Source organism: Pelobates fuscus, chromosome 5 (genome assembly GCF_036172605.1).
Source record: "Pelobates fuscus isolate aPelFus1 chromosome 5, aPelFus1.pri, whole genome shotgun sequence".
Taxonomy (NCBI): Eukaryota; Metazoa; Chordata; class Amphibia; order Anura; family Pelobatidae; genus Pelobates; species Pelobates fuscus.
Genome location: NC_086321.1, coordinates 326,678,150 through 326,691,328, shown reverse-complemented (window position 1 = coordinate 326,691,328; position 13,179 = coordinate 326,678,150). Strand labels below are relative to the sequence as shown.

Genomic DNA, 13,179 nt, shown 5'->3' with positions numbered 1-13,179 from the left:
GAACCAATCCACTTTTGAACTAATCCAAAGTAAGGGCAATAATGTGAATGCACAAAGCAGTTTTCACATATGCATAACAAGCAATTCAGTTAAAGATTTCTTTTAAGGTTTTTCAAAATGAGCTGCCAAAAACAGACATTTCATGCTAGCTGCGATTAGCATAAGACTGGATGTTAAGAGCTTTAGAAAAGTGGCTTAAGTATCATAAGCATTTTTTTTAAATGTTATATAACGATCATGATAGGTTTAGCTGTGTACAGCGATATAGGTGGGCATGTATATCTGTGAAGATATTACATATATGAACAGATACAGCATGGGAAAACAGCAAATCACATGGTTTGGCATTTAAAAAGAAATCTGAATATTTTGCTAAAATTGTCTTCCAATTCAAGATGGCCACCAGAATACGATACATATATATGTGGGCTCTGAATTGGAAGACAATTTTAGCAAAATATTCAGATTTATTTTTAAATGCCAAAGCTAGTCATAATTACTTAGTTATATAGCTTAAAACAAATATTAAAATGTAACATATTCAACCTTTCACACATATGCTTCCACCGGTGAGTCAAAAGAAGAAACTAACCAAGTCTGAAGTTATTTCTTATTGAGCTGCAAAAGGGAAAAAAATCATTCTTGATTCTAACCTGGCAATCAAATTTCTCCTTACATTAACAAGTCGTTAGAAGCCTGAATAATAGCTCTTACAATCCTGCATAAACTGCTTTGCTAGAAAAAATCATTCATACCGTTTTTAAAGACATCTACGGAATATAATAAAAGAACCTCTCAAGACAGAGTATTCATCTTTATTGAGCCCACTGTAAAGAACCTTTTCCTCTGCTGTAGGCAAAATCTCCTTCCTTCAAGTCTCAAAGTATGTCATCTTTGTGCAGTCCTGCTTGCAGGTCTGTAGAATTGTTTGAACTGGCCCTGTACACATTTGCATAATAAAATAATATTCCCTTCAAGGTAGTTTTTTTCTAAAGTAAAATAAATGCAACTTTTTCTAGCATTTCTTTAAATCTAGGATTTAGTCTCCTTTTTAATTTTCTAACTATCAGCACCTTTTTCAGTTTTATAATATATTTAAAACTGTTGAACAAGTAGGCACCACATACTCTCTGTGCAGTCTTAAAACGTATCTATATAGAAGCAAATTTATATTTTCATAATGCAAATTAATAATTATTTGTAGATATGACAGTACCTTGCTGGCAGCTGACATTGAATCTAGTCTGATACTATTAGCATTATTCCTTTTTTTATCACTATCCCTACCTAAATCTCAAATACTGCATGTTTATTTATTATTGCCACACTCTCTATTTGCAACATGGACCCATTTAGTGTTGGCCTTATCTTGGGTGTCTAAAGCTACTATTAATGCAATGTACAAACTAGTGTATGTTTCCACCTGACATAGAACCTGACCTACCCATCATCTGATTCGTGAAGGCTAAATCTATGGCCTTCACTGCAACGCTGGATGGAAGTTATGGATAAACTTGTGAACTAGCTGTTATGAACAAGTTAGAGTTACATATGCATAATAACAAACGCATAAATACAGTTCAATGGTCTTTATTGGAAAAATAAATCTGAAATCAGGCAGGCCACCACTTTATCTTCTTTTTGACACCAGCAAATTCTGGAATAATAGGTCAAGCCTTTTTCAACAGGATTCCATTCTTCAGTTGGGATTTCAGTAAGTAGATGTTTGTGCTAAAGTCAGTGGTGCTGAAGCAAAAGATTAACTGCATTGACTCATGCGGAAGTGTGTTGGGTACCTTTCTATATAGCTCTAGCAAGCTGCAAGAGAATGGATCATAACTGTATGCTCCATTCAAGTTGTAAATATGATTGCTAGCTATTTTATACTCCTTCCTCTGGGCTTTCGTCATAGTCAGATAATATTGATTGGTGACATCAATATTCATCATATATCATAGACATCAAGACAACTGACAGGGATCCATTGGCATGTTGTACTAGATAGAAGGGCAGAACATATGGGTCCACTATTAGCCATGAGACCATTCCCATAGCACTGGCAGCTTTATTGACCCTGTTAGTCTAGCATAACTCGATATGAGATGTAATCATTACCGAAAGCATGTTTCCTAACCTATACTGTCGCTGAGAGCTGCATGTCTAGGATGAGATGTATAGATCCTTTAAACTAAAATGCCGCTGACTCTGTTTCACATACCCTGGGTACGACAGGCAAACCAAAGTCTAGACTTAATGCGTAATACAGATGTAGGGAGCACTATGTCGACAGGATTTTGTTTGACCTGCCCAGCTACCTACTAAGCATCATTCATTTATTTTATGTTATGTTACTTTATTTCGTTTCACTTAACTAAGCCTGTATCGCTATGTTTATTCAAGTTTAAAAAGAAAAAAAATATATATGGCAGTCTTTCTTAGGAGTGTAGCTCAAACCATCTTGTTATCATTAACATGTGTTATCCCTCAATAGCTCCTGTTTCTATTCTGTACCCCATAACGCATATGCCATAATAAAAGAAAGATTTACAAAAAAAAGACAACTGACAGGGATGTCTGGTACAGTAGGTTCAGGTGGAGTGGTTGTAGGTGAGACATGTGATAACCTGTTGGAAGGTAATCCAAGCAGAACAGGAATGCAGGTAGACTGACAGGATGGATACAGCCTTTTTATCGTGTGCTGTAGAGGCAGATTTTTTTCAGAGACAGATAATACAAAGTCAAAGCTTAGGGGAGCTGAGGTAGACGTAGATGGTGTTGAAGTAGCTGGTGGTGATAAGCTTGATGGCACTTATATAATTGTACTTGCATATTTCTGCCTTGTGATTATGCTCGTGGTTACAAAGGAATCATACTAAGCAATGGTGTCAATTATCGTCGCATTCTATACCGAACTTAGTTGAAAGCAAAGCATTTGTGTTGTAGCTTGGTGAAAATAGACTCTACTTTTATAACATAATCTCCGGACACCTCTCAGGACTGGTAATCCATCTCGATTTGATGCTGTTTTTTTTTTTTGCATTTAGGGATTGCAGAATACTAGTACCAATCTTTACTTACTCTTAGTCTGTAGAAAAGAACAAGTGATCTTTGATGAGAGATAAGCTGGCAGAGAGCACAGAATAGTTCTGATGAGGTATCTAACTGGGAACGTAAGAGTAAACTCAAGTCCGCTACAAGAACCAAGAAACCCTCCCTGAAAGAGTCCATGTTTTGGAAAATGTATGAAAGAACAGCGTATTGATCTTCTCCAGTATTAGATTCCAAAAGGCCACTTATGTGTATGTTTCAGAGTAGCTCACAATTATCACTGGACATTAATAGCTTACCTTGCCTGGAGATACTGATGTCAACAGGTGGGTGATGTCATTGGCGAGCCTTTGATTTCAGAGACTGCAGCTCTCCCTCTATGTGGTGTATATCAGTCCTCATTTTCATCAACAGTCATAGAACAGATGAAGTCCTTATTCATCATAGCTGGAATATCTCAGTGATACCTTGATGTGAGTTCATGGAGGTTACCAGGAACAAAAGTCCTCCAAAACTTTTGAGCCTACTCTGCACTGACTCCATGGGTCAAGGGGAGTCCCTTAATAATCAAAGCGTTTGGTGTTTCCGGTCAGTGGCCAATTGAGGAATTGAAGGTCTTCTGTTGCATCTAATGTGAAAGCTAACCATGGAGTGTGAGGCATGTGAATAATTAGGACAGGGGAGCGTGAGCAGTTATGGTATTGTCAATACTAATTGCTTTTTTGCTGCAATGGAATATACTTTTACATTAATATAATTAACGATGTTTTACTGATATTTTCTAGCCCTTTTTGCCACCTAGCAACACATAGGTGTCTATTTACTAAACTCTAGATATGTGAAGATGGACAAAATTCTGTGAAAATGGCCGCATTCTGGCAAGGTTGGCATTTCTCATATTTGCTAATGGAAATTCTGATCGGAATTTGGTCAACCTGACCGAATATGCAACATTTTGCCAGATACATTTGGTATCAACTTGATACTTATACAACTTATTCAGTGCTTTTCCCATCCAAACTCTATACAAAGTAAAGAATCTGGAATATTTAAAAAGCATTGATTTTAAACAAAATCGGAATCTAATGCATCGACGCACATTTGCAAATTATTGTACACTTGCTTGTTGCTGAGATCATTTGATCATTCCAAATGGCCTCCGCCCAGTGTCATTGCAGTCCACCAGCCTTTTAATGTTTTACAAGATTGCCAGTTAGGGCCTGTGCGTGTTTCTAGATTTAATTTTAATTTTTCATATCTTGTGCAAACATATGTATGTTAAATATACTGGATAAGTAAACATCGCATTAAAAAAATCAGGAAGGACTCCTTTATAGGATGTCAGAGAGGGCACACCAGTGGTGCAATGCATGTTGTTAGTAACACACAACAGGGTCAACTGAAAAGATATGTGTCAATCTGGAAAACATGCAAGCTAAAGTGACAAACCATTATGGCAGTCAGCCAACCAGAACACTCTGAAATTGCTTCTAAGTCATCTGCATGAATTAAGTTCAATGGCAAATTGAGAGCATTGAATGACATTTGGAGACTTTAGTTCAATTTCCTCACATGTGGAAGCCAGTGTACAAAAGTCTCAACTTAATATTGTTGATAGGCTTTTTAAAGAGACACTATAGTCACCAAAACAACTACAGCTTAATGTAGTTGTTCTGGTGTCTATATCATGCCCCTGCATCCTTTTTGCTGTAAACACTGCCTTTTCAGAGAGATGGCAGTGTTTACATTGCTCCCTAGAGAAACCTCCAGTGGATACTGGAGGTGCTTCCTGGGGCAGTGCCACAGGAGGCACCTCCAGTGTGCAGCACTGACGTTCAATGTCTCCACGTTCTGCATGGAGACGCTGATCTTTCTCAATAGAGATGCATTGCTTCAATGTATCTCTATAAGGAGATGCTGATTGGCCAAGCTGGTATTTGAGTGTACTTGAGAACCAAACAGCTAATCTGGCATTCAAGGATTCACTAAGAATACGCATACAATGATGCAATGATATTCCTTCAAACATATAAAAGAGAAAACAAGCTTTTCACATTGATTCTCTGAACTGTATCTGCATTACATCTACAATCTGTTATGCTTGGAAGTGAATGATATTTACCATCTCGTGGCACAGGCTGGTATCCAAGCATAACGAGGCTCAGCTAGCGGATCTATGTCTCTAGTGTAAGTGCTACGAAAGCAAGAAATAGCAAGTATTAGCCTGGCAATTATAACTGTAGCTGCAATAAGTAACACAGTGTTGCTGTTTGCAAAGAGCTAAAAGAGTCAAACGAGAGACCCAGCTCACTCAAACTGAAATACAACTGATATGGTCTCTCCATTAAAAAAATAGAACATAAATAAATAAAGTGAAGTCCTCTGGGTTCCCCAAAAAAGGCTAGAGGCCAGTGAATTATTTCTCCTCCCTCTCCATCCAATGGGCTGTGGAGTAGAGAGTTATATTTAAGGATCAATGACCCAATCACCTGCACCATTTATAATACCCAATCTATCCAGATACCCAGTTTCCCAGGCCCTTTATAAATAAATATGACTCATTAAGGGCACATGAGATACCCAGTATTCTGAATCATATAGGGTTAATCTCATTGGGGATTAATCCATTAATATAGCAATAAAGGCTCAGAAGACTGGGCATTTGATAGGAAATTTTAATATATCTCAGCATCCCACAGTCCAAGTGGTTAAAGTGGATCCGTCAACTCGAACTTTCCTTTTTCCAATTGTTTCCTCTTAACTTCCTCCTGCAGCTTATTTTCTTGTTTTCCTCATTTAAGATCTATTTCTCTTTAAAAATAAGGCTACTGCATAGGGACTACTTGCGTATTTTTCCAATGCTTGACAAATATTTAAAAGGGTGGAGTTTAATGCATAAGGCAAGCTCCCCTTTCTTAAGCTCCACCCTTTGTCAAGAATGCCGAGCATTGTTAAAATACATAGTCCCTACTTTGTCTTATTGTTTAAAGAGAAATAAATCAGAAATGGAGAAAACAAGAACAGATTCTGAAATAGGAAGAGAAGAGGAAACAACAGGAGAAAGTTATTTTGAGGTGACAAAGCCACTTTAAGAGAGAGAATAATCCTCACACCAGGCCTCTCTTGTTTTTTTTATTTACAGAATGATGGATTTAGTTTAATTGAGAGATCCAATCTCTTCTCTCAGTATAAGAAAGTCAATTGGGTCTCAGTTATGAAATGCTAAACTCTCACAGACCGTTTTTTTTGTTTAGTTTTTTTTTTTTTTTTAACCTTTTTAGCTCTTTTATGACTGTAAACGACAATGAAGTATTGCTGTTTGCAACTGTAATTGCCAGACGTGCGCCTGCTGTTTTCCTGGTGGTGTGATTTCTTAGCTTAGATCTGCTGGCTGAACTAATTTACACTCAGGAGTCTGTTTGTGACACTGGCTTCTGAGTAAATATCACCGATCTTTAAGCTGACTTCCAAGCGTAACAGATTTTAGCAATGGTGTGGCTATTTATGCTGCATACTGAATTGGCGTCACAGTGTACATAAACAAATAGAAATTGTCGACGATTTTGTAAAAGGAATAGCATAACACATATCTAACATTTAGTTGGAGATACTTGGTAAGAAGACATTAAAATGCTCTAAAAAAAATTACCATTGTGATTGCCATTAACCTTTTACTGACCGGTTTATTGCTAGAATTCAAAGTGAATTTCAGATTTTTCAGCTTTGTTTTCATTTGCGTTATTTTGGCCTCAATGAAAATTTTGAAATTCACGTTGAATTCCAGGAAATTTTCACTTTAGCGAATAACCGTGAAAGTGTTTGTTTTAGCAAGCACTAGTGTGAGTGAAAACTAACTCAACTCAAGCCATGTTATTCACTAAAATCGCTGGGAATTCGAAATGTATTTAAAATTTAGGCCTAGGTAGCTGACATAAGTGTGCAATTAGCAATAAAAAGCCTAGATAGGCTTGAAACCCTTATGGTTAGCAGCTTATAGCACAAAATATAATACACAGAGTGCAAGTGCTAAATCAAAACAAATAAAGGGTAGTATAGGGTGCTCACAAAAACTGCTTAAAAAGCAGCAGACACCCACTTTCCCCTCACAGCACGCAATTCATAGCACAGGATCAAAGCGCAGACCAAAAGTGCTTAAATAGTTGAAGAATGTGCTTTAAAGACTGCTTATACCAAATTGTAGGGTTCTCTCAACAAGGCTAAACACGTTTCTTCGATCATCCAACTGTTTCCCAGTCTTCTTCCTTTTAAATCCGCCGCTACTTCTGTCTTCTCTGGCTCCAAGAATATAATGCAAGCTTTAGACAGGTAGCTATATACTTACTGTATGTGGGCACTGTGCCCATAGACAGTCTACATGCCTACATTCTGCATTGCCTAAAATACCAGTATATTCCCTACAAATACCCATGAGCAGGTTATTAAAACATAGTTTTATATATTTTGTGACAGGGTCATTGGGGCCGGTTAATTAAGGGCAGGTACATAAGCTAGAATACACAAAGTGCTCTTTTCCCCCTGCTTCTAGGGTTAATACTTGTAGCAGCTTCAGCCGCTACCTAATCGACACTGCCTGGCCTATCTAGCCTGCTGAGAGTTTCTCACTAGGCCGCTGATCACAGACACAGAGAGAGTGTGAAACTGAGCCAGAGTGGTAAGAAAAACTTTGTGCTGTTTAATGATCGTTTTATGACTGGAAACCAGCTTAGCTGGCCAGTACTGTAAGAAAGGAAATACCTCTGTTAGTTTTAAAAAAAGGAGCAGGTTTCGGTTTCCTTTTGGTTTAATGTATGTCTTAAAGGGAAAGAGTACCCTGCATGTTAAAAACTGTTGGTTTTGTAAAAAAACAGCCTGAAAAAGCATTGGAGTGGCTATTCTTGTAATGGTCTTATCGCAATATATAAATAGAAAAAAGAGAATACTTCTTCAAAAATGCTGTACTACACAACGCAACATCCTGAAACAAACTTGCAATAATCCACCCCTAACTCTGGTCACCACTACTGCAACTCCCAACCACCGAGGATGTAGTTAGTTCTTTACTGTCTTCTTCACAACTCTCTACCTGCCCTCTTGAATCTCTCTCTTCACAAGTAATACCTGCTCTGTCTTCCACCCTCACTCCTGCCCTTACTCAAACATCAACCTATCCCTTTCTACCGGTTCACTCCCATACCAAAGAACCCCCCCCCCTTGACCATAATTTTCCTACATATTTCCACCCCATTTAATTTCTTCCCATTATATCTAAACTCCTGGAAAAACTAGTTTAGAACTGCTTTACCTACTTCCTGTCCTTCAACTCCCTGCTTGATTCTGCAATCCCAACACTTGACTGAAACTGCCCACATCAAGGTTACTAACGACCTTCCTGCTATAAGCACTGGCCACTACTCTCTTATCCTACTTGAGCATTCATCTGCCTTTAACCCCTTAAGGACCAAACTTCTGGAATAAAAGGGAATCATGACGTGTCACACACGTCGTGTGTCCTTAAGGGGTTAAAACAGTTGACCACCAACTTCTCCTGCAGACTCGCAGCTCTCTTGGTTACACTCCTATCTCAATACCTCTACACTTTTTCTGCGTCATTTGCTGGTGATTCCTTCTCTTCAATTCCCCTGTCAGTAGGAGTACCTCAAGTCTTCTACTCTAGTTAAACTTATTAAAAGCTATGGCTTCAAATACCCCCTTTATGCTGATTACACCTCCACCCCTGATCAACCTCTCCACCCCAAACTCTCCCCCTCTGTCCTTTCTTATGTTAGCAACTGCTTGCCTGGCAATTCTATCTGGATGGCCACTAACCACCTAAAGATCAATATAACCAAGACTGAGCTAATCTTCATTATTCCCATCTCTAGCTCAAATCTGATCTTCTCTTTCTCTGTTAACAACATCACTATCTTCCCCATCAACCCAATCTGCTGCCTGGAAGCTATACTGATTCTAGTCTGTCCTTTATCATTCTCTCTTCATCCCGTCACAACCACCTACACCACATGTCCAAAATTTACAACTCTCTGTGAGTCCCTTCACTAGTCCCCCATTTACAGCAGAATTAAATTAAAAATTCTCGCCATTGTGATGGGCAATTGTACGGTAATATACATTTCTAAATTGTAATTCTTAAACTGTACCATGTTTCTTTAATGAATAACCTCTCACCGACTTTCAGTGCAGAACATGCTGGGTAGTTCTAACTGACGCCATTTTGTTTTAGCTTAATACAATAACAAGAATAAATCAACATCTTCAAGGCTATATCACGTAGTTCTAACTTACTCCATTTTGGTTTAGCTTAATACAATAACAAGAATGAATCAACATCTTCAAGGCTATATCACGTCATACTGACTTCTAATGAACTACTTTTTCATTTATGAACTGCATTAACCTTAAAATTAATTAACCTATGCATTACCGGTAGTAGTTAGAAATATTATACTAAATATATATATATACACATGATGATCAATGCTGGACAGACACTTACTGACCGACTTTAAAGGTGACATATAGTGAGAGATTACCTGTAATCAGGAAGGGTATTCTCCACTAATACTTTATATGTATTGTGAGCATTTATTCATTTAATTCTAAATACTCTGCTTATGATATATTAATGGATTATTAAGTTTATATATCTGTATTCATTTATATTCAATAAACTATTTTATTAAGACAAAAGTTACTGATTCCAACGCCTATTTTTATTGTATTCTGAATTATTTATATATTTTAAATAGAGAAACTCTATACCGACTATGCCATATTTTAGCTAAGATATCTGTATGGTTAGCCCTGCTAAATTCTATGTTTTAAGACAATCTAGTGGGTAAATGGGGATACCAGCGGTGACATGAGCTAAAAAGCCATTACTAAATTTCCATTATCTGTCCTCACTAATAGACAAATATATTGCAGCCCTCCACCTATCTAAGATCTAACAATAACCTGCTCCTTGCATCTTCTCTTACTATGCTAGACTGCAGGACCTCTCTCATGTGACACCAACCCTCTGGAATGCAGTACCCAGCGCTGTTAGACATTTACCTAGTTTGCCTTCCTTTAAGCAGTCCCTAAAGACATTCTTGTTCGGGTAAGGTTCTGGTTCAGGTAAGGTAATCCCAACGCATTTCACTTACCCAATAAATACCCTAATTTAATTCTGTAACATCATTCTCATCATTGCAGTCTCCACCTCCTGTTTCTCACCCCTCCTATTCATTTTCCCATGGGAATTGGGAACTCAACTCCTCCTGCATTTGACTTTCAAATTGTGCATAGTCTCAGATGTATTGTATCTCTGTCTTTTTACTTTGTATCTTTGTACTTTAATTGTATCCATGTATAGCACTGCGAAATGTGCTGGCACTTTATAAATAAAGTATAATAATAATATATTAACATTAAAGAGAACAAACCAGAGGAGCGTATACAATCTGTATCAGGCATACATGTATCAAGTTTGTAATATCTGGGTTACGGATTCAAGCCAACAAGAGATCCTATAAATCTAAAATAATAGCCTGGGACAGATATAAACATCTTGCTTTATCTTATATTAAAACATATTATACAATGTTTCCAAATTCCAGAAATTGCAATTCTTCTTTCAGAATGGTTGCTTAAAGGAATAGCTTAAGTTTTAAATGTATTTTGACTTCTGTATTGAGTATCCCTATTTGAAAGAATAACTTTAGCTTTGCATTTATTTATTTTGAATAGCTTAAATGTATTGTTTCATATTTTTATTATTTTGACTTCAGCCCAAAACAAAACGATAAGACCCCTTCCCATTTTTTGTCCATGTTCTTTCTATCGCTCTTATATCCTTTATTCCCATTTTTGAATTCTTCTTACCGTTCTCATATGATGTCTCCCTTCTCATTGCACTCTCCCTAGCACTCTCACATACTGTCTCGCCCTTGTTTGAACTCTCCCAGTCTATCACCTTCATTTAAAGCTCCTTACTTCTCTTGCAGGCTTCTTGACCCTATTTTCCCTTTGCCAGCCCACATATTTTTTTCATTGCACTCCAATTTTCTTGCCCTTTTTTGTGCTCTTTTTTTAGTTGCTCTGTCACTTCTATTCTTCATTGTCCTTTAACTCTTGTCCTCATTTTCTCTCCTTATATTTTACAGTTCCCAGTAACAGTGATAGTTTTTAATGTTGTTTTAGTGACTATACTGCCCCTTAAAATGTAGTACTTGTAAAAGGAGAACACTTGGTGTCTTCATCTCTCTAAGCCTCCTGCAAACCATCGAGCCAGACAGGAGCCTGAAATGGTTACCGTACAGCCATGTATAACTTAGAACATAGTGCAGATTTTGACTGTGTGGACAAACTGCCCACAGTCACTTCTCCTAACATACAAAATAAAAACAATAATTAATGCTTGTGGCACAATTGTAGTAGAAACACGGTCTATCTCATTAAATGCCTAAAATGCAATGTACCATATGTAGCTAAAACCAAAAATAAAATGAAAGAGTGAACAAGGGAACATAGACAGAAAAATCATTTAACATTCCCAGCAGACAGGAGCTTTTGGGCACTTGAGGGTAGCAAAAAGCACACATGCCCTGATAGGGGTTGTAATTTCTAGGCCAAACTAAAAAAAAAGAAAGGCTTTTTTTTAGATACAAAACTCAGAATAAGGAGCCCAATGGACATACATTTGTAGTGGAATTTAAATAACATAATCCATCATGTTTTCAGTTTTTCTGTAAATTGTTAAGAACTAGGACTTATTGTAAAACTTCACATCCATAATACGTCCTTGTATCAAAGTTTGGATAGACGTATTTTTGCCCTGTCTTTTAAAATCAAATAAGAAAGGATTCCGAATAATATATTTTTTAAATAATTTAAAATATATAAACACGACATTAAATGCATTCTTTTGAATATCTTAATTCAGAGAAGTTCAAATACATTTTAAACTAAAACTGTTAACTAAAACCGCCTTTTACAAAATATGAATTAAAAGTCAGAGTTTGGCTATATCGTATAATACAATTTCAAATAAGACAAAACAAGATGTTTTCTTATTTATATCTGTCCCAGATTTATGCTTATAGATTTATATGATCTCTTGTTGGTTTGCATCTGTAACCCAAATACTACAGACTTGATACATGTATGCCTGATACAGATTGTGTATGTTGCTTTAGCTGTCCCAGCTAAATTCTCATGGTCCCTTTTAAGAAATAACTCATATTCTGCATGTTTTAAACAGGTATTTACTCAAATCTCCCGTTTTTATTTAACTGTTAGAACTAATCGATGACAAATTGTGAAAAAAAATAATGTATGGTTCGTATTAGCGGTCTTTTATCAAAAATGTGGATCTATTCTGTTACTCCCCTTCTTTCCCCACCAAGTTGATATTTATTTTTGCCATAGTCTTGGTTAAAGTGGTGGCTTTTATTACCCTCTTAAATTTTATTGTATTTTTTTAGAGATGGCAATTCCTTTCATGGCCAGTTAACATGTAATTTTTTTTATTTTTTTATTTCTCTATTTTTTTGTAAATTTCCTTTTTAAAAAACAAAAAAACTATATTTATCTACTCTAGTTTTTATCTTTATATAGCTTTACATTTTCAATTCTGTTATTTCTGGAAACGTGTATTTTGTTGTTCCATAATGTTGAATCTGTATGTTCTTCATTACATTTTATTTGTACAATACAATTTTTTTTTTTATATCTTGTTACCTATACTTCTCTATCCTACAATAAAATTATTTAAAACACAAAAAACTGTGTGTCCAATTGGTTATTTGGAGTTATGGTTCTTTCATTCTAGTAGTTTCCAGATCATTCAAGAAATGGTTAAATGCTATGTATTCACAAACTAATTGCAAACAGGTGTTTTGTTATATATATGTGATAGGGAATAAGTCACATTGTCAATGAGTAAGTGGTGACGAGCACAAAACAGTTTAGGTGGCTCATCCGTTTCCATTGGCATTGTGTTCTTCCGTGTTGCTATACTGTGAGGACTACCCAGTAAAGTTATGTTATTTCTGAAGCTACATCTTGTGGATTGTGTTTGGGAGCTTTTCTTTGCCTCTTTTCCTGTCGAGTGATCTGATGAAATTTAAA

The 13,179-nt window shown here is 36.5% G+C and overlaps 1 protein-coding gene across 5 annotated transcripts in view; it reads right to left on the bottom strand.

Moving 5' to 3' along the window:
- The window catches only part of ADGRL3 (adhesion G protein-coupled receptor L3), a 437,355-nt gene that overhangs the window by 64,049 nt on the left and 360,127 nt on the right, over positions 1-13,179 (bottom strand). The gene's annotated exons all lie outside the window — the stretch shown is intronic.